Source organism: Megalobrama amblycephala, linkage group LG2, assembly GCF_018812025.1.
Source record: "Megalobrama amblycephala isolate DHTTF-2021 linkage group LG2, ASM1881202v1, whole genome shotgun sequence".
Lineage (NCBI taxonomy): Eukaryota > Metazoa > Chordata > Actinopteri > Cypriniformes > Xenocyprididae > Megalobrama > Megalobrama amblycephala.
In genome coordinates this window covers 40,528,260-40,554,488 of record NC_063045.1, presented here as the reverse complement: position 1 = coordinate 40,554,488, position 26,229 = coordinate 40,528,260, and positions in this window count along the sequence as shown.

The window sequence follows — 26,229 nt, the reverse complement described above, 5'->3', positions numbered from 1 at the left end:
ATCTGTCTCAGAAACAAGTATTTTAACCTGTCCCGAGAAGGAGGGAAATGCAAATTGGCACCTTTCAGATGCAGTGTCTTGACTGGCTGATGCTGTCAGAGGTGGCTGCTGGATGGCCCCCCTCTTGCATGAGGTTAATTTGCATAGCTTAAAGTTCACATTTAGAACAATGTCTTTAAGGTTTTTCCTATGCATAATTCACTTTCCAAACCAATTTCAGATTACCCTAGGCATTGTGCTGAAAACATAAAGACCAAACATCATTGAGTTATATTGACCTTTTACCCATGCATTAATGTATACCTTGGTAGGCAAGTTTGTATAGTTTGCATGTACACAAACAACACTCATTAAGTATATGGAGTTCTTGATAATAAAAATGGAGAAGATTTGCTCCATTTTGTCCACTGTGTGTCTATTTTGTGTCCTTTGTGACTTCAAGGTGAGTGGAGTCCAATTCACACCTCAGGTCTAAGGACTGAGGTGAACAATGGGGAAGAATGGTGATAGAATTAGCCTGCTCAATGACATGCTAATGTCATCATTATTCCTTTTCACAAATGGTCAGGGTGATTGTCTTGATAGGCTTATCTGCTAGCCTATCTATTCCCTTGTTTGCTTCTCTTGGAGGTGTGAGTTTTGGAGTCCTGTGCTTTTCATCATGGCAGATGAGGTGATGAAGGAAGTCTTCCCTCATGACTGCCTGCTGATCACTACAACTGAGTAGCCTAATACTTTTTTCCCCACATAGTTTTATATACTGTTTTATAAACTTACATTGTTTGAAAATATTGATTTATAAAGAAAACATATATGTTCCTGATTCTGAGTATCTGGATTTTTGTGTAGGCTATAGTCCACTTGTAGTGTACATAGGAATTGACTTCAAATCTACTTAACTCTTTCCCCGCCATTGACAGAATTTTCAGGCTATTGGTGTTTTCACTGTTATATGGTAGGGGGCGCTATGACACATATTCTAAAAGAGTACAGAATCTCTTGATCAAAACACAGAAGAAGAAGCAGAAACTTTGGCTGTGTCCGAAAACTGGAAAATTCTGCTTTCAGAGGACACATTTCAATGTAGGAAGGCATCAAAGCATGTCCGAATCCAATGTTAGCTTCACTTCCTGTCTCCTGAGATACCTTCATCTGATCATTTTTAAAGGCAGCATTTATGTATCCTTCGCTGCCTTTGATATCCCACAATCCTGTGCTTTACATTCTGTGACAGTTGAGCTAGAAAAATAAAGATGGCATCCGAAAATTGCGTTTGCTGGTCAGTTTGTGTAAATGTACGTTTTTGACCAACATTTTCCACTTTTGATGTCATTTCTAGTGAGAAATTACTACTGTAGTAATTAAATATTTGTTTAGTTCTCACCAAAGCTCATGCTATTTTGCGATAGATCAATAATCTGTTATGCTCCCTCAGAAGTCTGTCTGAAATCAGTTTTGTGAGGTGCCTTCATGCACAAACGCTGCTTTATAAGTCATTGCCTGATAGGGCAGCGAGGCAACAAGTCAGCTGCCTAGGTTTTCGGATGCAGCCAATGACTGAAGATTGCTTACGCAAATGTGAAATAATGTGATCATCAAAATTGAACAGCATGTAAATCAAAACTGCCTAATGTTACTGAATGAAATGTCAACCCAGGACGAGCTATAGGAATGTGAAGCTTTGGGGGTGTTGATGGACTCGATCTACTCCATCTCTGTTTTGATCATCGTTCTGAATTCCTACCGGATGTAGTCTTTGACAAAATGCAATTTTCTCTGCTTAATGTTATTATTATTATTTTTTTTTTTACAAAAATGAAACACACATTCATGAAGCTAGAATGGCCCGCAGGCTGGCAGTTTGAGACCACTGGGCTAAAAGAGTTTCTCACAGTATGTGTTACTTTTCCACTTCTTTTTGTAAAAAAAATAATATATTTTTTTTTTAAGTTGCTTTGTGTTATCGGTTATTTTCAAAGGAGTTCTGACTGTCAGTGGTTTACGGTTATTATCAAAGAATTGAATCCTCACTATAAAGAGACAGTACTGGCCTAGATTCAGACACTTAAATAGTTCATAGAGGAAGAATAGTGTGTCAGCACATTCAAAGACTGTGTATGTGCAATTTTGCTAAAATAAACATATTGTTATTTTTGCGATACATAGCTTGCTCATAGAACATTGTCCCTTTTTATTTAAGCCTAATCATACATGGCCCTAAATTTTTTTTTGGACATTTAAACCCCTATTAAATTTGTCTGAATGTCATTGTGTTAGATACTAAATGATTGTCTAATGTTTACTAATGTTGTAAAATCCTTGGTTAATTTTGGAACAGTTTCTAAGCATCAGACATTCTTTAACGTCATTGTTACAACAGTTCTTAAACATTTCTTATACAAGCACTCATACTTAACTTGAAAAACATTTTATCCTCTGTAGAATGCTTGTGACAAACACTGAAAAGCACTAATAGCATATTTAACAAGAGTGAGGTCTTTGCTCGAAAGGGAATCAGCAGGTGGTTTCACTATGACCATCCACAGTCACGGCACAATATACTCAGAATTAATGTGATGTTTAGATTACAGAAACACAAAGACCTGTGGATCCAGTGGCTCTTTCATAAAACCAAAACATTATTAGCAATGCAGCAATCATGAATAATGTCAAAGCAAGAAGGTGGAAAAAACATCTAAATTTGCATGTAAAAAGGTAGTGTTGATTATTCTGTACTGCATTTTTTCATGAGACATTTCAGTGAAACGCCTGCCAGGTTTCTTACAAGTGATATGGATTCTGTCATAACAATATTTTTACCAGAAGGACATTACTTTTGATTTTGAAGAACTGTCCATATGACATATTACTGTGCAATGATTTATTCATGTTTATTGTCATGTACAGTGGCCAAGAGAGCTCAATATGCTGTGACTGAAGAAAACACATGCATTGTGTACATTTGCAGCACATGTGTTGTCAAACTGATGTTTTCTTAATTTGCTGGTGTTTTTTTTTTTCTTTTTTTTTTTTCAGTTTGCTGGTGTTTTCTTCAGTTGCAGCGCATTGGGCTTAAATTAACTCAATTATTATTAATATTATTTATTCATTTATTTTGTCCATGTCACAGTTATGTTCAGTTAGTTTAGTTTCATTCATGAAATGTGTTCCATTTGTTCTAGTTTCCCGCCACTCATCAGTCACTTTTAGTCTTTTAGTTAATCATCACTGTGTATTTAAGTTCCTCCCTTTGTTCTCTTCAGTGTCCGGTATTGTTTGTGTTTGACACACTGTCTCACATGTTGGCTCTCTTGTTAGCTGTTGGAGTATACAACACAGTTTAGTGTGAAGGCTCAAGAGAGCCAAGATTTTTTAAGATATACTGAGGAGTTCTGCCGTCTCGCCATCATCTGCCCCTTTGACGACGAGACCCTGAAGTCACTGGTCTGGATTGGGGCTAATTACCATCGACCTCCCAGACACCACTGGACTGAGCTGGAAAGAAGCTATCATCCGATGTCTGGAGACCGTCACACACCGGTCCAGAAAACGCCCAGACCTACAGCTCGAATCACCTCCATCGACTGCGGAGTACTCAAGTGAGCCCCCCACAGACAGAGAGCTACCACCTGCCATGACACGTCAGCTAGAGACTTGAGGACTGAGCCAACCCTCGCCCTGGAAGTGAAGCTCCACTATGAGTCTGACCAGGAGTGTGAGCCTACGACATCAGCGGATGAGGGAGAAGTGACTATGGACAATGAGGACTGGCTGATAAACTTCAATGAGGAGCCAGTGAATCCCACCCAGTACCTTCATCATCGCTGTTTCTAGACAGCACCCTGAACTATAACTTATTTTCATCGACCTGCATGGACTGTATTATATTTATCATTATTCTGTCAAGATTTCTGTTGCCGCCATCACCCGAAGCTCAGCCAGTCCTCCAGCCCCACCGCTGCCAGAAGTTTACAGCCCTTCGCTTCATCTCGGCCTGACGACCTGTCGGCTCCACCTTGGCTCCTCCCACCTTTGCTCCACGGGAGACCCTCGGACTTGCGGCTCCACCAGGTTCCCTCGTTCTGCCAGCTCCCCTTGGTCAGTCGTCAAACCACTTCTGGGCCATCTGCTGCACTCCATCCCTCCACCCCTACGACTGCAGCAGGTTCCTTCTTCCCCTCGGCGTCGCCTCTGTCCTCCTTCACACTGGCTCCACCGCAACTCTCGGGTGCTCTGGCTCAGCCTTCGATGTTCATCACCGCAGCATTGCTTTGGTCTACAGTGTCAGCGATGTTGCTCCATTCCATCGGCTCTCCATTTGCACCTTTGGATCTATTGGTCTCGTCTCCATCGGTCATCCCCCAGTTGTGTTCCCTTTGTTCTAGTTTTCCACCACTCATCAATCACCATGGACACTAACACTAATTATCACAGCTGTTCATCTTTTAGTTAATCATCACTATGTATTTAAGTTCCGCCCTTTGTTCTGTTCAGTGTCCAATATTGTTTGTGTTTGACACACTGTCTTGCATGTTGGCTCTCTAGTTCAGGGGGTTTCAAATCTGTCCTGGAGGACCCCCAGCCCTGCACATTTTGTATGTCTCCTTTATTTGACACACCCACTTCAGGTCTTACTGTCTCTACTAATGAGCTGATGAGTTGAATCAGGTGTGCTAGATGAGGGAGACATTACAAAATATGCAGGGCTGGGGATCCTACAGGACAGGTTTGAAAACCCCTGCTCTAGTAATTGTAATTTTAATAAACCTTGGATTATTATCATCATCTTCATCTTCTATGGAATCAAGCATTACAGTCCAGCTGCCAGACAATTGCAGAATGATTAATATGATGCAACAGCAATAAAATTTTTTTTAATTATTTTACCAGCCCATCTGCATAACCTGAATATAATGTCAATATGACCACACTCTTACTCAACAGAATAAATCACCGTAATAAACACAATAATAAAATAATTATATATGCTGTTATTTAAAGAATTTTCATGCAGCTCCTGTCCATACAATTACAGTTCATATTGACCATGTCTATCAATCTCCGACCACAAAACACAATTAGAAAAAAAAAAAAAAAAAATCATAAAAACAGACCATAAAAATGTGCCTAGAGGAAATCTTCTTTAATGTTTGGATGATCTATTTATTTAAGCAAGAAAAGAGCAATATGTCTCAAAAATGTCTCTTAACGAAACCCAGCATTCACCTCTGACTGACATCTTAGGTTTCACATCATTAGACAGTATTTTAATGACTGTCTTTAACAAAAAGGATCTTGAGCAAAAAAATGTTAAAATGATCCAAAGACCCACCGCCTGGATGTCACTGCGCCTTCTGTGGCTCATGCAGTTCTTAATGTTGATTCTTTGGAGAATTGAAAGGTTATCTTTAATTCTTGCCGGGTCTGTTCAGCGGCTTCAAAAAAAGCATGCGTTTCAGGAGCAGTTATATCATTCCAATAGTGAGATACTGAGCGATTGTTTGAAAGAGAACGTTAGGTTCTCTGAGAACAGAGCGTTTTGTCTAACCTAACGTTTTGTTCCTTATCTCAAGAATCAATAATATATATATACATAGAAAGAGAGAGATACTTTAACATGTAAGCTCACATGTAGTGATTTTTAAAGTTTATCAATTCCAAATCTTATCTATATTACATATTATCAGTGTATATTTATATTCTTTTAAACCCTTCATAGGCCAGACCAAAAGATCAAACCGTTCCGGATGTGGGTGAAATATCTGCAGTGGGATTGCGTATAGCGACATGTTTGGCCACAGGTGTGCCAGCTCATCCACACACAAAGGCAAGAAATACAACGGATACTTTGCATTTTCCTGCAAGGCTAAGAGATCTACGGCAGCCTTGCCATACATCCCCCAAATCTGATCCACCACCTGTGGGTGAAGCACACATTATCCTTATAATGTGTTGCCCCTTGAAAGGAGATCTGCCCCTACATTCAGGACTCCTGGTACGTGCGTCGCACAGTGAGCTGAAGTGCCCCAGACAATCAGTTCGCACGCTAGATTGTGCAATTGCAACAAATGCGTTCCCCCTTGGCGACTGATATATGCCACCACAGTCGTGTTGTCTGTCCTGACCAGAACATGAAACCCTTCTAAGAATGGGAGAAAATATGTCAGGGCCAGAAGGACTGCCATCAACTCCAACATATTTATGTGAAGTTTGCGTGTCCAGCGACCATTTACTGATCTGCCTTAAAAAACAGCCCTCCAACCCCAGTCTAGAATAAACAGGGGTCTCTCCACTTATGAAGAGTATTCTCACTCTGTGAGCGAGGTGCTGACGAGAACACAGAAGTCTCGCTGTTACCCATTGCTGGACGTCTCTCATTTTCAGCAAGCCCAGCGGGACCACGGACAGCGTCAAAGCCATCATGTATCATGCAAGTTTCCCCTATGAAACTGAGCAAAGCACTGAAAAAATGCCATTATTCTCCTTTCCAAGAGCATGGTATTCCACAGAGTCTATCCATAAGTCTAGATACTCTATCTCCTGAGATCAGCTGGCTTTTGGCATAGTTGATTCTGAACCCCAGATTTGTTAGATGAGACGTGAGCGTCTGTGTCCCATTCAGCGCGCTCCCCCGAGTGAGCGTATAACAGATAATCATCCAGATAAGCAGATATTCTGAGCCCCTTGTGTCTCAGTGGTGATAACGCTGTCTCTATGCACCTGCTGAACACATGAGGAGCTAGGCTGAGCCCAAATGGAAGAGTAACAAATTCGTACACTTCGCTCTAAAAGGAAAACAGGAGATATTTCCTGTGCACAGTAACATACGTTTGTGAACTGAAGCAGCGCAGAACAGGAGCTGAAGGAAAGTCTTTACGGGGAAGAGAACAAGAATCCTGTTTTCGGGGATCACAGCCATATATATAGGGAGGGAGTGGGCTCCTTGTCCTGAGATTTGATTGGTCCGTCTTTCGAACAGATGTGGTGTAATTGGTTCTTCCATAGTCTATCATGCCTGGGGGCATTTCCCATAGTGAGAATAAGCGATTGTTTGAAAGAGAACATGTCCTACACACAAAAACACTGATGAAGTTCACAAGTTCTCACAAAACTCTTTATATAGTGATATAATATCTATACAGTACACAGGATAAATGAGTACACCACCTCTGAACAAATACAAAATATGTATTTTCTTAATGATTCCTAATACAATTCATGGAAAGATGGCAAAACTGAAATGTATTAAACACATACTTAATAAAAAACACATAAATATATATCATTAATATCTTTTAAATAAGTAAATTAGCCAATTTTGTTTAAATGAGGGATTTAGGGCTGCCCTCAACTTAAGAATTTTCTGGTCGAATAGTAGTTGTTCATTTTAAGCGATTAGTCGACTAAGTGGATGTCCTACCCGATGTACTGTAATTACCACAAAGATCAGCTGAACAATCTGTCCGTCACAGGCTGCGTGACTTCACAACTTCTTGTGGAATTTTTTTCCTGCGACTAAGCTACTAATGAAATTTTGGTCGATTAAGCCTCTTCTCATCACTATTAGGGGGCAGCCCTAGAAGGATCGCAGAAATGAGTAAACCCTATATTTAATTCAACAACTATATAATATTCTAGCACTTAGTATGTCCTCCATAATTTTAAGTATCATAATTTTAGTTCACCTTGATAGAATGCATATCGTCAATGCCCATCAATGCAGGGAATGAGAGCAGCATCTTCTGCTTCAAGTTTTTGTATTACATAACATGGTGATGTATGAATTCATGACAGCAATGATCAAGCACAACTCCCACCTTCTGCACTCATTCATCCCTATATAAGAGCTTTAATACCACTGAACTTCACTGTGGGAACCAGGCACTTCTCATTGTACTCCTCCTCTAGCAACACCATAACATTTTGGATGCTGTTAGATCCAAAATTATTGACTTGTCTCATGAGACCAGAGTATGGATTCCCAGAAGTCTTTATTTTCTAAATATGAGTCTTGGAAAAAGCTAATTGGCTTTATTTTGCTTTGGCTACAGTGGGTAGTTCTAATGTGGACAACAACCATGTCACTTCTGCAGGCTGCATCTTACTCTGTGAGACAAATAGTCACTCTTTTCATAGCTTTTGCTGGCTCTGAGACACTTGCTTGGGATTTCTCAGGCTCGTGAACCGATTTAAATACGTTTTTAGTACCTTTATGGAGAGGAAGTGTCATTGCTCCCTATGAAGGCCTCACTGAGCCATCGGATTTCAACTAAAGTATCTTAATTTGTGTTCCGAAGATGAACGAAGGTCTTACGAGTGTGGAACGACATGAGGGTAAGTAATAAATGACAGAATTTTCATTTTTGGGTAAACTAACCCTTTAACTCACAAAGAGAACTGATCCGACTGCCAGAATATAAAAGCAGTGAACCCCAGACATCGATCAGTCTCTCAGACTGGTCTCTCGAACAAGAAAACCATCCTCACAGAGCGTGCATGCTCTTTCCCAGTGTGGAAAGTGATGGAGGCAATATCAGTGATGGAGGCAATATCAGCAATGGTTCTGGTGCCGGAGAAGCTCTTCAGGTGGTCATGAAGCAGCCTCTGCTGTAATCTTCACATTTCCGCCTTTTATAGACAATCTGACCTCTTGAGGTAAACTTCTTTGGAATTCCCCTCATATGAGTTCCAGGAATATTCTCAGGACTTGTCTATATAAAGCCGTTTGCCTCCTTTGTTCTTGGACTCTTCTCCTTTGCTGTCTTCTGTGTCTCATCTTGCAACACATCATCTACAAGGTAATTACGTGCTTTTCTGTTTTATTTAGCAAAGCTCTTTCTAATACATGTTTTTTTCTCTATTCTACCAACATGCTTTTAATCAAATCTTAAAACAACAGTTGTAGTGTCTTTCTTTATAAACATTGTATATATCCCCTGTGTCTTGGTCGGTTGTCGTCTTTGTATCCCATCATTATTTCATGTCTATTTTGTGCCATGTATGTTGATCTCCTGCATTTGTTTATTAAAGTCCTTTTGATTGGCGCTCCATCGTCTGCGTGTGTTTCCCACAACCATGCTTTGTGACAATATGTCATAAATCATAAGTCTCGTAGACGGGGTTCTAGCCTCAGAAATAGTATTCAAAACTCTCTCGGGGAGGTCCACAGGCTCCCAACTGGGGTTGGGGGCACCAAATTGTTCTGTTCACCTGAGAGAGGAGGTCCCGTCTCAGGGGAATGGGTCACGGTGCTGCAGTGAGCAGCTAAGTCAGCTCTGAGAACCAAGGTTGGTTCCTCCAGAGAGTGGGCCACTGGGAGAATCACGTGTTTTTGTTCCCTGATTCGCCTGATGACCTGAGGGATCAGAGGGATCAAACAATGAGAGTTCTTCCAAGGGACCAGAGCTGCCATGCAGGCCTGGTTCACCTTGATACATAGGTGTCCATGACACCAGGCATGGGCTGGAAACCGGGGTTTCAGCCAGTACTGTATGGGCTGCATATGTAGCAAGCCCAGCTGAAGCACTGAAGATGTGGAGGCCAAAAGGCCCAGCATTCTCTGAAACAATCTGATGCGGAGCCAACTTTGAAGAAGGCCGTGAGCTGTTGAATGGCCAGAGCATGCTCTGATGTGAATGCGGCCCTCATTTGGGTCGAGTCGAAAACTGCTCCCAGAAATGAAATCCGTTGGCTGGGAGACAGTGAGCTCTTGGTGAAAATGATCCTGAGTCCCAGGCACTTTAAGTGGCTGAGGGGGCAAGGAACTGTGAGAGTCTAGCTCAAGGTCAAGGTACTATTTATTGTCTCCCTTAGGAGAAATTTGTCTTGGATGAGAGAACTGTTGCACATCACCCCTCCAAAACTTACATTATTCATACATACATCCATACTACATGATACATTCTGCCCTATAAAATAAAATACCTATATAAAATAATGCACCTTTAATTAAATAATTTTAATTTAATATGTAATTACCTTAAAAGTGTATTATATTAGAACTATATTATATTACCTTAACTATATTAGAACTATATTATATTACCTTACCTTATTACCTTATGCATTTATATTACCTTAAACTGCCAACAGTACATTCAGTTATATCATCACCTTACTGGAGTTAACCATTAATCAATTTTATCGACAATGGAACAAATTAATGTTTATAGCGATTATGCCTACATAATGGGACCCTGTATCTCCATCCAGAGTTCATCAACACATACTCAGGATACAACACATGTGAGGGGTCCAATACAATCTTACTGACCTGCTGTATCATAGACATCTCAAACATATCTTGTAAGGTGTTTAGTGTCTGTACTCCCATAATTTTTCCTGCTACTTTAACCAAGCTAATTATTTGAGCTCTCATTTTCACCATTAGGTTCCCAAACCAAATGATGATTCCATAAGGCAAGACAGACTCTATCGTAGCTTTATAAAAAAAAAATTGCATAATATTGCTTCTGACACTGAATAACACTTAGTCTTCTTAAGAAATGTAATTGCTGATGAACTCTTGAACAAACACTTGAAACGTGTGTGCCATTTGAGCTCGCTGTCAATGTGGACTCCCAAGTATTTGTAAGAATCCACCTGTTTAATCTCCTGTCCATGTATTACAACAGAGCTCCTGTCACCCACAGATCTTGGATCTATAAAAACTTCTTCAGTTTTCTTAACATTGATCAGGAGGTGATGAGCATCACACCAGCCCTCAAGCCCTTCCACAGCTGCTTTGTACTCAATGCTGGAATCTCTTGTTAACAGGTTCTCAATTACCGTATCGTCTGAAAATTTCTATACAAATTGATTTGATTGGTGACTAATACAGTCATTTGTGTATAAAGTGAGTAGAAAAGGTGAACTTACACATTCTTGTGGGGCCCCTGAGCTGCTTACTGCAACATCAGATAACACTGAGTTAATTTTTTCTTGTTGTGTAGTATAATACCAATGTATCAAAGAAGAATTAACATTTTAATTAACTAATTTCTCCAGCAGAATATGTGGTTGAATCATGTTGAACACAGAACTAAAATCTATAAAAAGCAACCTAGCATAGGCAATGGGGCTTCAAAACAAGGTGCATTAGTGTTGAAATAGCATCATAAGTACCACGGTTAATCTTGTAAGCAAACTGAAAATAGTATAAGGATGGCTCCACTTGCCTTCGCACCTCTCCTATAATAAGCTTTTCCATTGATTTCATGACATGCACTTTGTGAAAGTGTGTGGAGCTAGAGACAGTCTGAAAGGAAGGATCGTATATTGATATGCCACGCCCTTGAAGGCGAATCTTAAGAATCGCCTGTGTTGGGAGGCTATCTGGATGGGGAAGTAAGAATCTTTCAGATCCAGAGAGAAGAACCAATCCTCTTGGCACACTTGCAAGAGATTTGTTTCAAAGTAGTCATCCTGAACGTCCATTTCATAAGGGCGTGGTTCAGGTGTCTGAGATAGAGGATGGGCCTGAGGCCGCCATCCTTCTTGGGGACAAGGAAGTAGCGGCTGTAAAAGCCTGACTCACTCTTGGCAGGCGGAACCATCTCCACGCCTCCTTTTGCCAGCAAATTCATCACCTCAGAGTGGAGGAAGCGCGGGGGTCTGCAAGCAAACTGATGTGTGTATCCTCGTTCTATTATCTCCCAAACCCCTTTTGACACTCTGGGGATGGCTTCTGTGTGGCTTCCTCAGCCCGTGTGGCAAGGGGTTGGATTGGTCTAAGTGACAGGCTACTGTGTAGGGACCTGATGCTCAAGGTGCCGAGCTGCTAGCACCACATTCAGCTGAGCACTGTCAGCACTGTGCTTGCTCTTGCATAAAGAAATGGGGACTCCCTTTACTGCGGGGGGTGGGGGGGTGAGACACACAGGAAATAGACCGGTGTGAGCTCACTTAGTTCCACTCAATCAGCCCTGCGATTCCATTGTTTCCTTGTTTTGAGATAAAGATAATGGTGGAGAACGAGGGGAGGAGCCATTTTCCAGAGAAAGCTGCCGTAGTGAGAGCACTCATTCTCAATGAACGTGGCTTGCAGGGACAGAGCTGGCAAGTGACGCGCTCAGAGGTTCAACATTTTAAAACCAGATGCCTGTGAAAAATGCTCTTTAAGAAAATAGTTATATGAGTTTTACTTGATAGTCATAGGGGAGAACGTCATACATAAATGAGCTGCTAGCGCATTGAGCTGAGTGCTGTCAGTGCTGTGCTTGCTCTCGCAGTGTGCAAAGAGCTGGGAAATCCCCTTGCTGCAGGAAGGATGAGACACGTGGGAAATAGACCAGCGTGAGCTCACCTAGTCCCATTCAATCAGCATTGTGATTCAGTTGTTTCTTTATCTCATGCTAGAGAGAAAGAGAACAGTGGAGAATGAGGGGAGGGGCTGCTGCCTTATGTGAACACAGTGAGGTGAGACTCACGCTCTCGAAGTGAGAGTGTCCATCTTCAATGGATGTGTTAATAGGAGTTAAAAAAAAAAAAGTTATAGGAAAGTTATAGGAGAGAACATCATGTCATAGAGCTGTCAATGCTGTATTCAGCTGAGCACTGTCAGTGTAGTACTCGTCCTCACAATGCCAGCAGCACCAGGAAATCCCCTGCTGCAGGAAGAGTGAAACACGCGGGGTACAGACCGGCAAGAGCTCACTTAGTCCCGTTCGCTCTGCCCTGTGACCCATTGTTTCTTCATCTCAGCTTGAGAGAAAGAGAACAGTGGAGAATGAGGAGCCACAAGGAGCCACTGCAGTCCATGAATGCAAGTGACGGGAGTGCTCAGAGGTTTGGCATTTTACAACAAACACCAGTGAAAAGATGCTCTTTCATAGTGAATATGTTCCATGAGTCTCACCTGAGTCGTAGGGGAGAATGTCATGTCATAATTAGCTGAGCTGTAATCAGCTGAGCGCTGTCAGCATTGAGCTCGCTCTCGGCCACTCGTAGTGAGAGTGCTCGTCCTCAATAAATGCGGCTTGTGGGGGCGGAGCCGGCAAGTGACACACTCAGAGGTTCGCTCTTATATAAAATATGCTCTTTTAGAGAAATAAACTCTGTATACTCACAGAAGCAGGGGAGTGTCATTCTTAGAAATGCATCGGGCAATTGTTGAGGTCACAGCACAACATACTTTACTACACAAAAGAAATGAAGCAGGCAAGATAGATGGGGCATAGTTTACAAACTGTTTCATTGAGATATAATCACATCATAACTTTTTTTTTAGAGGTCAGGAGTGCATAAGACGGACGAGGAATCATTCTGCCTGACTGAACCTCTTGCAGTCACTTAATATCAATAAATCAGCCCTGGAGAAGGAGGTCGTCCCTTTTGACTGTATATCTCCCCTGATCTGCGAGTCAGTCCACCCAGCCATGTGGCACAGATGCAACATTAATTATCATAAAACCATTGGCCATGTGCAGGGACTTCAAAGTGCCTAAACATCAGTCTGAGCGACTGCAGAGAGCCTCAGTGTGACTAATGAGCTAGCCAAGTAAAAACAACAGCAAGAGGCCAAGTGTTGGAAAACCTTCCCTAGTGAAGCAAAATCAATAAAGTAAACTGTTTTCAGTGTGGGAGGAATATTTTCTTTTCTTTTTTTTTTTTTTAATAATGCTATTCATGTCTCTCTAGCAGTGGTGTTGACTTAGTCAACATAAAACACATTTAAACATTTCTGAGTATAATGTCTGTCTACTGTATACACTTTTTCCATTTATGTTAAAGGTGGGGTAAAGTCATTTTTCAAAAACACTGTTTGGAAGTTAGTCAGGCTGACACTAACAACAACAACGTGTAACTAATCAGCATTAGGGAGCGTATGATGGTCGAGAAGAGAGAACAAGCATGAAGGAGATTTGAAGGAAAAAAAGAGAGATGCAGAAACAGAGATGAAACAAATAAAAAAAAAGAGCTCAAAAGAATGTTACTGGAATGAAGGTTTATGACTAGGCAAGCAATTTAGGACACACGTTAAGATTAGAAAAGCTTTCCAGCTGTTACAAATTTGCTGTGTTTGGACTCTTATGTTATGTTGTGTTTTGCGTTTATAGTTCATATTAAGTTTTCCAGGTGCTTCCTATTTGCCACACCCCCTTATTACCTTGTTTAGTTGGCTTTCCCTGAGTATTTATAGTCCTTGTGTTCATTCATGGTTATGAGTCGTTAACGTTTGTTTGTATGTTGTGATTCATGTTTCTTTTCTAAGCCTTATCATTAAATTGCTTCTGCACGTAGATCCACTCCTTCGTTTGCTCATCTCACATCCGAACGTTACACCAGCACTAGAGAGAGCTAAGTGGGAAGGCCTGAAAACAGACATGGAGGCTGCTTTGATTCCGCTTCACATGTGAGTAACACTGGGTTTGAGTGTCATTGATTGTCTGGAGCTGCTGTGCTGTTGACAACTAACAACAAACTCTTATTTGTATTTACTCTTGTGTACTGTACGTTCATTTTTTGTGCTTCCTTGTCGTTCGTTCTTCATCGGGGCTTTATTTTTTGTGAAGCATTATTTTGTTGCGCGTCAGCTGTGATAAACAGACATCCACTCTCACATTGCATGTGTAACCGTGGCCAGATAGTGAGAGTTGTGCAGGTAAACTACTGCGCATTGACGACCACTTGAGAATGTGGTGTTTGTGCGTCATTGTTAGTGCTCTCACCTTGCCTGCCAGCAGCGATCAAGCCAGGGTTCAAGACTGAGTCTGAGCAGGTTGGTTAGGATTGGAGGGTGAGTTTTGGAGAAAATGAGTCCAGATGAAACAAATCCCATAATTGATAACATCTGGCTTTAACACTAGAAATGCTACCGGGTAAAATTTACCCGTGGCTGTCTTTCAAATGTACATAACCGATTTTAAATAAAATATCCCAATCTTCCAGTCATTGACTTACACTAAAAATTGACTGTTATGTGTGTTATTTGCAATGTTATTTGCAGTGTTAGTTTTCATCTCTACTGCGACATAGGTCTAAGTAAAATGGCTTCTGGTACAAGAACAAATGTAGGGTGGGACTTGATTTCATCCATAGAAGAATCAGAATTGATTTGATGGTTGGATGGTTGTGGACTATTGGTGGATCTGTTTGTCAAGTGTTCATGAGTGACAGGTTGTGTCTGGTCCGCTCCTCTGTAGCGTCGAGTCAGTAAAGAGGGAGTGTGCGTGTGACCAGAGTGATCTTCTTTGCCCTTTTTCTCACTCTGGATAAGTACAGTTCTTGGAGAGTGGGGAGGGTTGTGCCAATGATTCGCTCAGCAGACCGGACTACCCTCTGTAGTCTTCTGAGGTCAGATTTGGTAGCTGAGCTGAACCAGACGGTAATTGAAGTGCAGAGGATGGATTCAATGATGGCAGAGTAGAACTGTTTCAGCAGCTCCTGTGGTAGGTTGAACTTCCTCAGCTGGCGAAGGAAGTACAACCTCTGCTGGGCCTTTTTCACAATGGACTCGATGTGGTTGTCCCACTTCAGGTCCTGGGAGATGGTGGTGCCCAGGAACCTGAATGACTCCACTGCAGTCAAAGTGCTGTTCATGATGGTGAGTGGGGGGAGAGCAGGTGGGTTTTTCCTGAAGTCCACGATCATCTCCACTGTCTTGAGCGTGTTGAGCTCCAGGTTGTTAAGACTGCACCAGACAGCCAGCTGTTCAACCTCCAGTCTGTAAGCAGACTCGTCACCGTCCTGGATGAGGCCGATCAGTGTGGTGTCATCCGCAAACTTCAGGAGCTTGACAGAGGGGTCTTTAGAGGTGCAGTCGTTGGTGTAGAGGGAGAAGAGCAGTGGGGAGAGCACACAGCCCTGAGGGGCGCCGGTGCTGATGGTGAGGGTGCTGGATGAGAATTTCCCCAGCCTCACTAGCTGCTGCCTGTCTGTCAGGAAGCTGGTGATCCACTGACAGACAGAGGTGGGCACGGAGAGCTGAGTTAGTTTAGGCTGGAGGAGTGATGGGACAATGGTGTTAAAAGCAGAGCTGAAGTCCACAAACAGGATCCTCACATAAGACCCTGGTCTGTCCAGATGCTGGAGAACATAATGCAGTCCCATATTGACTGCATCATCCACAGACCTGTTTGCTCGGTAAGCAAACTGCAGCAAACTTCATCCATAGGGAATTGATTTGATGGTTGGATGGTTGTGGCTATTGGTGGATCTCATGTGAGTGACAGGTTGTCCCGCCCTCAAGTCAGTAAACGTGACATCAGAACAGAAATTCTGCAAGAGGGAGGGGAAGTGATTTTGATTAAAGATTATGAGACACATGAATTAAAAAAAAAAAAAAAAAAAAAAAAAAAAAGATGTGCATAGAAAAATCATGTACAATAAATACTGAACTATAAAATACTGTTAAAAAAAAACAACAACAACAAAACTCTGGTAACTTTAAGAATAGCTGTGAGACTGTGTTGGAGTAACCCTGCTTGGCTAAAAATCATTATCCCTTTCCCCCTAATTAATACATTTTGTTAAGTAATTATTTGTAAATCAAATTACTTTAAGCGAATCAATGTATTTACATGTGAATTGTCTATTGTACAACCCTGTGGGAAGTGCTTCAGATAGATGCAGTTTCTATGCACTGCAGTATTGCGTTTTTGCAGTATTGGTTTATCGTGTTTACGCAGCACATCTCAAGAGCAGCTTACATGCCTCTTTTCTAGTGTATCTTTAAAATTGTCTTTAATTCACATCATAAATCACATTAAAGTCCATAATTGGTGGAAGCACATGAAAGATGCCCTGTGTCTGGGATGGCCACATCTTCAGGGTTTATCAGGCATTTCTGCTAATGAGATCACTCTCATGAGAGACCTTTCGTAATTACAATTATCTCAGGAATTTAAACCTTACAAACCTTAACTTGACCCTTAACTTGTGTGTGTGTGTGTATATATATATATATATATATATATATATATATATATATATATATATATATATATATATATATATATATATATATATATATATATATATACACACTGTATTGCCAAAAGTATTGGGACACCCCTCCAAATCACTGAATTCAGGTGTTCCAATCACTTCCATGGCCACAGATGTATAAAATCAAGCACCTAGGCATGCAGACTGCTTCTACAAACATTTGTGAAAGAATGGGTCTCTCTCAAGAGCTCAGTGAATTCAAGGGTGGTACCGATAGGTTGCCACCTGTGCAATAAGTCCATTTGTGAAATTTCCTCACTACTAAATATTCCACTGTCAACTGTTAGTGGTATCATAACAAAATGGAAGCAATTAGGAACTAAAGCAACTCAGCCACAAAGTGGTAGGCCACATACAATCACATAGCGGGGTCAGCGCCTGCTGCACAGTGTGCAGAAGTCACCAACTTTCTGCAGAGTCAATAGCTACAGACCTCCAAACTTCATGTGGCCTTCAGATTAGCTCAAGAACAGTGCGTAGAGAGCTTCATGGAATGGGTTTCCTGCATCCAAGCCTTACATCACCAAGTGCAATGCAAAGTGTTGGATGCAGTAGTGTAAAGCACGCCGCCACTGGGCTCTAGAGCAGTAGAGACGTGTTCCCTGGAGTGGCGAATCACGCTTCTCTGTCTGGCAATCCGATGGACGAGTTGGTGAACCAAATCCTGAAATGATGGCATGACTAAATCGACCATATGCGACTGTTATTATCTTGATATGTGATTATGTTACTGTGAAAATATATATATACACACACTGAACAAAATTATAAACGCAACACTTTTGTTTTTGCCAACATTTTTCATGAGCTGAACTCAAAGATCTAAGACTTTTTCTATGTACACAAAAGGCCTATTTCTCTCAAATACTGTTTACAAATCTGTCTAAATCTGTGTAAGTGAGCACTTCTCCTTTGCCGAGATAATCCATCCACCTCACAGGTGTGGCATATCAAGATGCTGATTAGACAGCATGATTATTGCTCAGGTGTGCCTTAGGCTGGCCACAATAAAAGATCACAATTGTGCAGTTTTACTGTATTGGGGGGGTCCGGGGGGTCCGAAAACCAGTCAGTATCTGGTGTGTCCACCATTTGCCTCACGCAGTGCAATACATTTCCTTCGCATAGAGTTGATCAGGTTGTTGATCGCGGCCTGTGGAATGTTGGTCCACTCCTCTTCAATAACTGTGCGAAGTTGCTGGATATTGGCAGGAACTGGAACATGCTGTCATATACACCGATCCAGAGCAACCCAAACATGCTCAATGGGTGACATGTCCGGTGAGTATGCTGGTCATGCAAGAACTGGGATGTTTTCAGCTTCCAGGAATTGTGTACAGATCCTTGCAACATGGGGCCGTGCATTATCATGCTGCAACATGAGGTGATGGTTGTGGATGAATGGCACAGTAACGGGCCTCAGGATCTCATCACGGTATCTCTGTGCATTCAAAAAACCATCAATAAAATGCAGCTGTGTTCGTTGTCCATAACATATGCCTGCCCATACCATAACCCCACCACCACGGGCCACTCGATCCACACAAAGCCATACACACTGTCTGCCATCTGCCCTGTACAGTGAAAACCAGGATTCATCCATGAAGAGAACACCTCTCCAAAGTGCCAGACGCCATTGAATGTGAGCATTTGCCCACTCAAGTTGGTTAGGACGACGAACTGCAGTCAGGTCAAGACCCCGATGAGGAAGACGAGCATGCAGATGAGCTTCCCTGAGACGGTTTCTGACAGTTTGTGCACAAATTATTTGGTTATGCAAACCAATTGTTGCAGCAGCTGTCCGGGTGGCTGGTCTCAGACGATCTTGGAGGTGAAGATGTTGGATGTGGAGGTCCTAGGCTAGTGTGGTTACACATGGTCTGCGGTTGTGAGGCCAGTTGGATGTACTGCCAAATTCTCTGAAACGCCTTTGGAGATGGCTTATGGTAGAGAAATTAACATTCAATTCACAAGCAACAGCTCTGGTGGACATTCCTGCAGTCAGCATGCCAATTGCACAATCCCTCAAAACTTGCGACATCTGTGGCATTGTGCTGTGTGACAAAACTACACATTTTAGAGTGGCCTTTTATTGTGGCCAGCCTAAGGCACACCTGTGCAATAATCATGCTGTCTAATCAGCATCTTGATATGCCACACCTGTGAGGTGGATGGATTATCTCGGCAAAGGAGAAGTGCTCACTAATACAGATTTAGACTGATTTGTGAACAATATTTGAGAGAAATAGGCCTTTTGTGTACATAGAAAAAGTCTTAGATCTTTGAGTTCAGCTCAAGAAAAATGGGGGCAAAAACAAAAGTGTTGTGTTTATAATTTTGTTCAGTGTAAATTTAAAATGCAGTTTTGCTTCCCTAAATTCAAATTCTGTTTAAATCAGGAACTGGGTTAGAATTTAAAAGTTTAATTATCTCAAAACCCTGATGTGGAGAGTTCTAAATCAGTCACTCATGAGGTTCTATTCCAATTCAGATATTGCCATAGAAGGCAGCAGCTGACAGCAGGACAGATTAGTAAGGTTTTGGAACAGAGCCCATGTGTGAGAGACGCGCGTGTGTTGAGGTACTTGTAAGCAGCTCTGATTAAAGAGACGTTGGATGTCATTCTACTAGGCAGACCTATGGGACAGCTGCCAATATAAGCCCATCCCCAGGGGTGTTGAAACAGAGATAGCAGTCAGTAACTGACACAAAGTGCATGGCAGTAGAGGGCTTCTTTGAAGGACAAAGGTTGGAGTTGTGCGGCATTGTGATAAACATCCTGGCAGTCACAGTGTGAGATGTGAATTGTTCCTGACTGAGAGATCGACTGCAATGTTACAGCACTTTTCTTTTCTTTTCCTCATTTATATCTAGCATTTGGACACACTTAAGCTGATATTCTAATATTAGTGGAACTGCAAAAAAAAAAAAAAAAAAAAAAGAATTCTGATGAGATATGTTTAAATTAAGGCTATCTGTTAACAAAAAATAATAATAATAATAATAATAATAATAATGAAACTAATTACATGATGTGCCAATTAAGTGAAATTAATTAAAAGTTTTTTCTCATTAAATTATTATGTGAATGAACTGAAAAGATATTAAACTGGCTTACTAGAATATATATATATATATATATATATATATATATTTTTTTTTTTTTTTAATTTCATTTAATTGAACATAAGTTCAATGTGCTCCCCAAAAAATGTTAAATTAATTTAAGTCATTAAAATCTGAATAAATTGTGTCATGTATTTTATGAGAAAATATATGGCACTGGCCTTGTTGAGGTCTAAATTCACACTGGGATAATAGCCACATGTCTGCTTCTAACCTGCAAAGATATTATTATTATTATTATTATTATTTTATTTTTTTATTTTTTTTGGTCATACTATTAATAGTCAGTAAGGTAACTGTTGTAGTGGTTATGTTTAGGTATGGGTAGGATTAAGGGATATAGAATAAAGCCCTATTCGGACGGGATTAGTTTTACATGGGGAGGTGGGGGTAAAGTAATGATTACCAGAGCTTCTCAGTGATTTTAGTCCCGTCCGAATGTGCCATCTCGGTAATCATTACGGACAATGTCAGTAAAGATTACGGCGACTTTTACCTTCTGTAAAAAGGTCTGGAAAAATGACCTCAGGTAATACTAATCCAGTTCGAATAGACCCGCTGTAAATATGTATGGTAAAATTCCGTCATTTCCTGTTTAAAAGTAGTTTTCTGCGCATTTTTCAAGCATGGAAGCACTTGAAGATACATTCATTTGTGTTGTAGGTGGTGGGACAAGTCTGTGGCAAACCTCAAGTATTTTCTACATACCATTCAGAGCAAAAAGAAGATAGAAGCAATTGTCAGAGGCACAAAACTAATTTTATCTTTAGCTAAGTGCCTATTACCATCATAATCCAATCAGAATTTAATTAATAAATCGGACCTAACTGTTATTTATAGTAACAGTATTCACATATTATATGTGTTTTCGCACATTGTATCAGGATGCAATGTATACCCACATGACGACAGGGAGGTGATGGCGGTGCGTAAATCGAGTTACCCCTCCCACTTCTGCTAGTTTTACTGAGAATTGGTCAATTAATATTACAGACATCCTGAGGTAAAATTACTTTACTCCACCTCCCCACGTAAAACTAATCCCGCCCGAATAGGGCTTAAGGTATTAATATGTGCTTTATAAGTACTAATAAGCATCCAATATGCTAGTAATATGCAAGCTATTAAGCAACTAGTTAATAGTGAGAATTGGTCCCCAAACTAAAGTGTTACTCCTTTTTATAATAAAATAAACATTATTCAATACTTTTTGCAATCTCCATTTGCCAATTTAACAGCTCTGAGTTCTCACCCATAATGCCTGATGAGGTTTCAGAACACCTGACAAGAGATCAGAGACCATTCCTCTAAAACGAATCTCTCCAGATTCTTCAGATTCCCAGGTCCATGACGGTGCCTCTTTTCAGTTCACCCCACTCATCTTCATAGGGTTCAGGTCAGGGGTCCAGAATCACCATGGCAGAAGGTTCATTTTGTGCTCAGTGACTTATTTTTGTGTTGATTTTGATGTTTGTTTTGAATAATTTTCCTGATGGAAGATCCAACCACAGCCCATTATAAGATTTCTAGAATAGGGGGTCAGATATTTATTTTTTACCTGTTCATATCTGATAGAATTCATGATGCCATGTATCTGAACAAGATATCCAGGACCTCTAGCAGAAAAAAAGGACACAAAATTAGAGATCCTGCAGTACTAATCTCTGTGTGTACCCATACCAAAGCTGTTTGATGTTTTTGTTTTTTGTTTTGTTTTTTAATTATTTTTTAATCTAAGCTTCTTTTTTGACCCCAAGACTCCAGCTGTGATCCTTGGAGCGTATTTGGCCAATCAAACTATCCTCCACACCATGCAATAAAACAATATAGACACATGACCTCTTCCAGGCTGATTCATAACATGTTGATTGGAATTTTTTAATTACTGACCTGATGGTGGAAATGACTTTCTATTTTGTGAAGCTCAACAATCTTTTGCTGCACATCAGAAATATATGTGCTCATCTAGAAGGGAGAAAGAACTCTTTCCGACAACAAGAGTCAAATTAACAGCTTAAGTTGTTTCATATTTCATCATCCAACGCAGAAGATATTGATTATGACTTCGGACCAAACCATCAAGGATTTCTCCTCAGCCTGCAGACCCAATGCTCCTCAACAGAGTAAAGACATTTTGCAAGTATCATACATTTGAACACTAAACAGCGATTTAGTACTAATTTGTGAACCAACTTTGTTGTCAAAGGTGCTTTATTACTGAGAAAACAGATGGTCTTTTTCAGATTGTTTTTGACTTTTTCCTATTGCTCCATTTCCTGTCCCACTTCCGGTTCCACTCTATCATTGCTCATTTTTACCTATGTATGTGTGTGACCTGTGTGTATGTTACGTGTTTGTTAGTTTAGTTATGGGTTCATGATTTAGTTAATAATGTACATGTTTTTATATAGTCAGATATTTTCTTTCAGCTGCCTTCTCAAACTTTCACTGCAGCCATAGTGTTTTTTCCCGCTTTGTAAATGCATTTTATTTCATGATATTTTTCATAACGATCTCTTAATCCTCAGAATATGTAGCAAATTAACTCAAAGGGGAAATATTAATAATTATTAATAACTCAATATGATTTATTAATTATGATTAATCATGAATATGTAAATCTGCTAATCAGATTTACTGGATATAGCTACATTAATCTTAATATTACAATCAATTAACCTGTTGTCAAGGCAACACTTAGTGTTGATTGTTTAACAATTCTAAGAAATTTTCATTTCCAGGTTATGAAAATAACATTCTTATCGCACCGTGCTACTTAGAGCATAGGTTCAGGTCTATATCACTTAAGAGGCAATTCATTAGCAGATGGAGTCAGAACCAAACATGTATTGTGCACAATCTTTATTAACTAACTCACAAACACATAACTAAACTAACAAACACATAACATAACATAACATAACATAACATAACATAACATAACATAACATAACATAACATAACATAACATACACAAAGGGTCACACACATATGTAGGTCAGAATGAGTAATGATAGAGTTGAACCGGAAGAGGTACTGTTACTAGAGCTATAGGAAAGTCAAAGACACCCTGGAAAGGACTCATCAGTTTCTTTTAGCAATAGCAAAGGTAAGTCTTAAAAATCAATACTAAATCGCTGTTTAGCATTAAAATGTACGATACTTGCAATGTGCCCTTAGGCTGAGGAGCGTCGGACCTGCAGGTTGAGGATAAATCTTGAGGTTATCGTCTGAAGTTGTTGCCAGTCTGTTGGGTGATGAGCACATGGCTGGGTGTTGTAGGCCGGGCCTAGAGAGGCCGGCCGCGAGGAGACCTGTTCAGTTGTCCAGAAGCAAGGAAGAAGAGCGGGAGTGGCACTGTTCGCTGGTTTTTAACCTCTGGTCAAAGTCCAACCTCTTAGGAATGATGGGGGCCAATGAAGATGTTGTATTTCTGGGTGACACACACCCCCTTGTCAGGGCTTTTATTACCAAGTAAGATTAAACTGGCTGAGCTTTGAAGAAGAACTATTAAAGCTTCTTGTAATACTTATGCCTTGTGCAGGTATGGACATACCGCATACACAAGCATTTAAATCTGCTCGATACGAACCCATAGACACCAAACATGGCATAATTGAAGTTACCTTGCAGGTCATAACATTTAAAAATCATAAAACATGTAAATACAATGGGTACAATACAACAACAGCAATAATGGATCCCATTTCCTGGGAATATGTATGTAGAGAATAGTCTGTCTATAAATTAATGCAGTAACGTCTTTGTTCTGTGTGGAAAATGCAGGGAAGATGCAGATTTCCTGTGTCTCTTCTCTGTTCTCAATGTGGCAGCACATTCCTCAGTGCAATAAACTTCTCAGGGGATGGGGACAGTCAAATCCCAGAGTGAGCTTAAAACTATTGGTGAACTAACAAATAATTGTGTCTGATTTGTCTCAGTCATTACAGAATAGAAGTGAATTGCACGGCTCTCTCGCGAGAAGTGAATCAAGCGGTTCAATCCATGTTCTGTGTGATTGGCTGTTTGCCGCACGTGTCACACTTTCAGATGTAAGTGCTTCAGAGTTAAATCGCAAACTCTGGATTAATCCTGAGTTGACAGAGAACATTTATACCAAGCACTGTGAGCCCATCCAGCCTGACAGTCTCCAACAGTCTTTTTTTGGTAAAAGCAGATAACTCCACATTTCATGTTTCAGAGTTAAACAAAACCAAGTAATTGCTTTTTTACTGCATTTAAAACACCCAAACACACGTGTGCACATACACACACCACTCACACACTAACAGATGGGCCAGGGGCATTTTTTTTTTTTTTTTTTTTTTTTTTTTATTAGGTCGATAGGGCGATGCACCACCAAAGTGAGAAAGGGACTGATTTTTTTCAATCACATTCAACCACAGTGTTACACTAGCTGTTACTGCTCTAGACTTTTTGTTCTGCCTCTGAATATATAGTCCAATCAGCATCAAGTCACCTTCTGTGGAGTACATTTTTCTAAAAATATTTGTTTGAATATTTTTTGTTGTTGGCGAACATAAATGTGCCAAATGTAGAATTTCAAACCTATAACTAATTTTTATTATCATTTTTATAATAGCAGTAACTATTGTAGGGTAATCAGAATAGCCTAATAATTAGTCTGTGCTTTTGTTTTTACTTATTTTCATTTTTGGTTTAGTGAATTTAACTTCTGCTTTAAAAAAACATTTTGTTTTTAGATTGTAGTGTTACAATGTTAGAATGTAGGTCTAATGTGATTTGACCCCCTTTTGTTGCACAAAATATAGCATAGACTACACGGTTACATTCACTATGTTTGTTTGCATAGCCTTTAATAAGAACATTGTTTGTAGGACAATATTGGGCAGAATGTTAAATAACATTTTTAGTGAAATAACATTTTTAAAATTAAATACAGATTTAAAAAAAAAAAAAAAGTTAGGAAAAATTTACAAAATACTGAGATTATACATAACCATTGAACCCAAAAATACAGAGAGATTTTTTTTTTAGCCATATTGACCAGCCCTACATTGTGGTATGCTTTAAATGCTGAATTTTCCATGATTTAGCTAAGCAGTAATGATAGATTATTATATCACTTGTTAAAGGTGCTAAAGAGGATCTTTTCGTTGACTGAGAAACCAAAGACTGTTACTGAGTTTTTGAAATGAGCGCATGCGTAAGAACAACCCCCCTCCTTCACAGCTCATTTCAAGGGAACGCCTCCCAAAACTCGTGCACGAGTGTTGGAACACGAGTGTTTACCACCGGCATTCTCTGTGTCGTGTTAGTGGATTCATTATGTTGGACTCACCGCAGGTAACTCATAATCTGCAGATGTTATTCCTGTCTCCTGACAAAAAACATTGCATGCAGCGCCTGTGGAGTGTGGAAAGTTACTGGAGCGCGCAGCCGCGCACGTCTCGCATAAGGACCGTCATGGCAGTGATTGGCAAGCCAGAGGGCCAATCCACGCACGTCTCTCACAAGGAACGTCACGGCAGTGATTGACAAGCCAGAGGGCCAATCGTTTACGCGATGATCGCGTAAACGATTGGCTGATGTTTTTAAGGCCCTATCTCGTGCACAGATGATGTATATTAATATTATTCCTTTCAGTGCACCTAATAAATAGTCTTTTATCAGTTAGTAAAGACAGTTTCAAGTAATATTGCAAAAATGTATAAAACAAAACATCCTCTTTAGCACCTTTAAATGGTTATTAACAATTACATTCAGTGCTGCATTTCTAATTGTTTTTTTTGTTTTTTTAGCACCAGCTGCCACTGAGATGGGCACACCTATACACACACACAGAAGCATTCACGCACACTCACACACACACAAACGCAAAAGGACAACCAAGGGTTCAGCATGTAAGATGTGTATGGTGTACAAGGAATTGCAGTCGAAATTATAAATCCTTTTAGTCAGCTTTGAGGAAACTCCCCTCAGCAAGCGCGTCTTTTTGAAGTTACAAGCAGCCTTGTCACCTGACCTGAATACTGTGCGCTGATTCGCTAAAACTGACTTATAGGGTTGTGTTTACAAACAGCTAGGGTGCTTGTCAGTTTCTGCTGTTAAAACTTGAACTCGCGATGCCTTGACAGTGGACAATACTGCTTTTGTGACAAAATGGATTTAGGG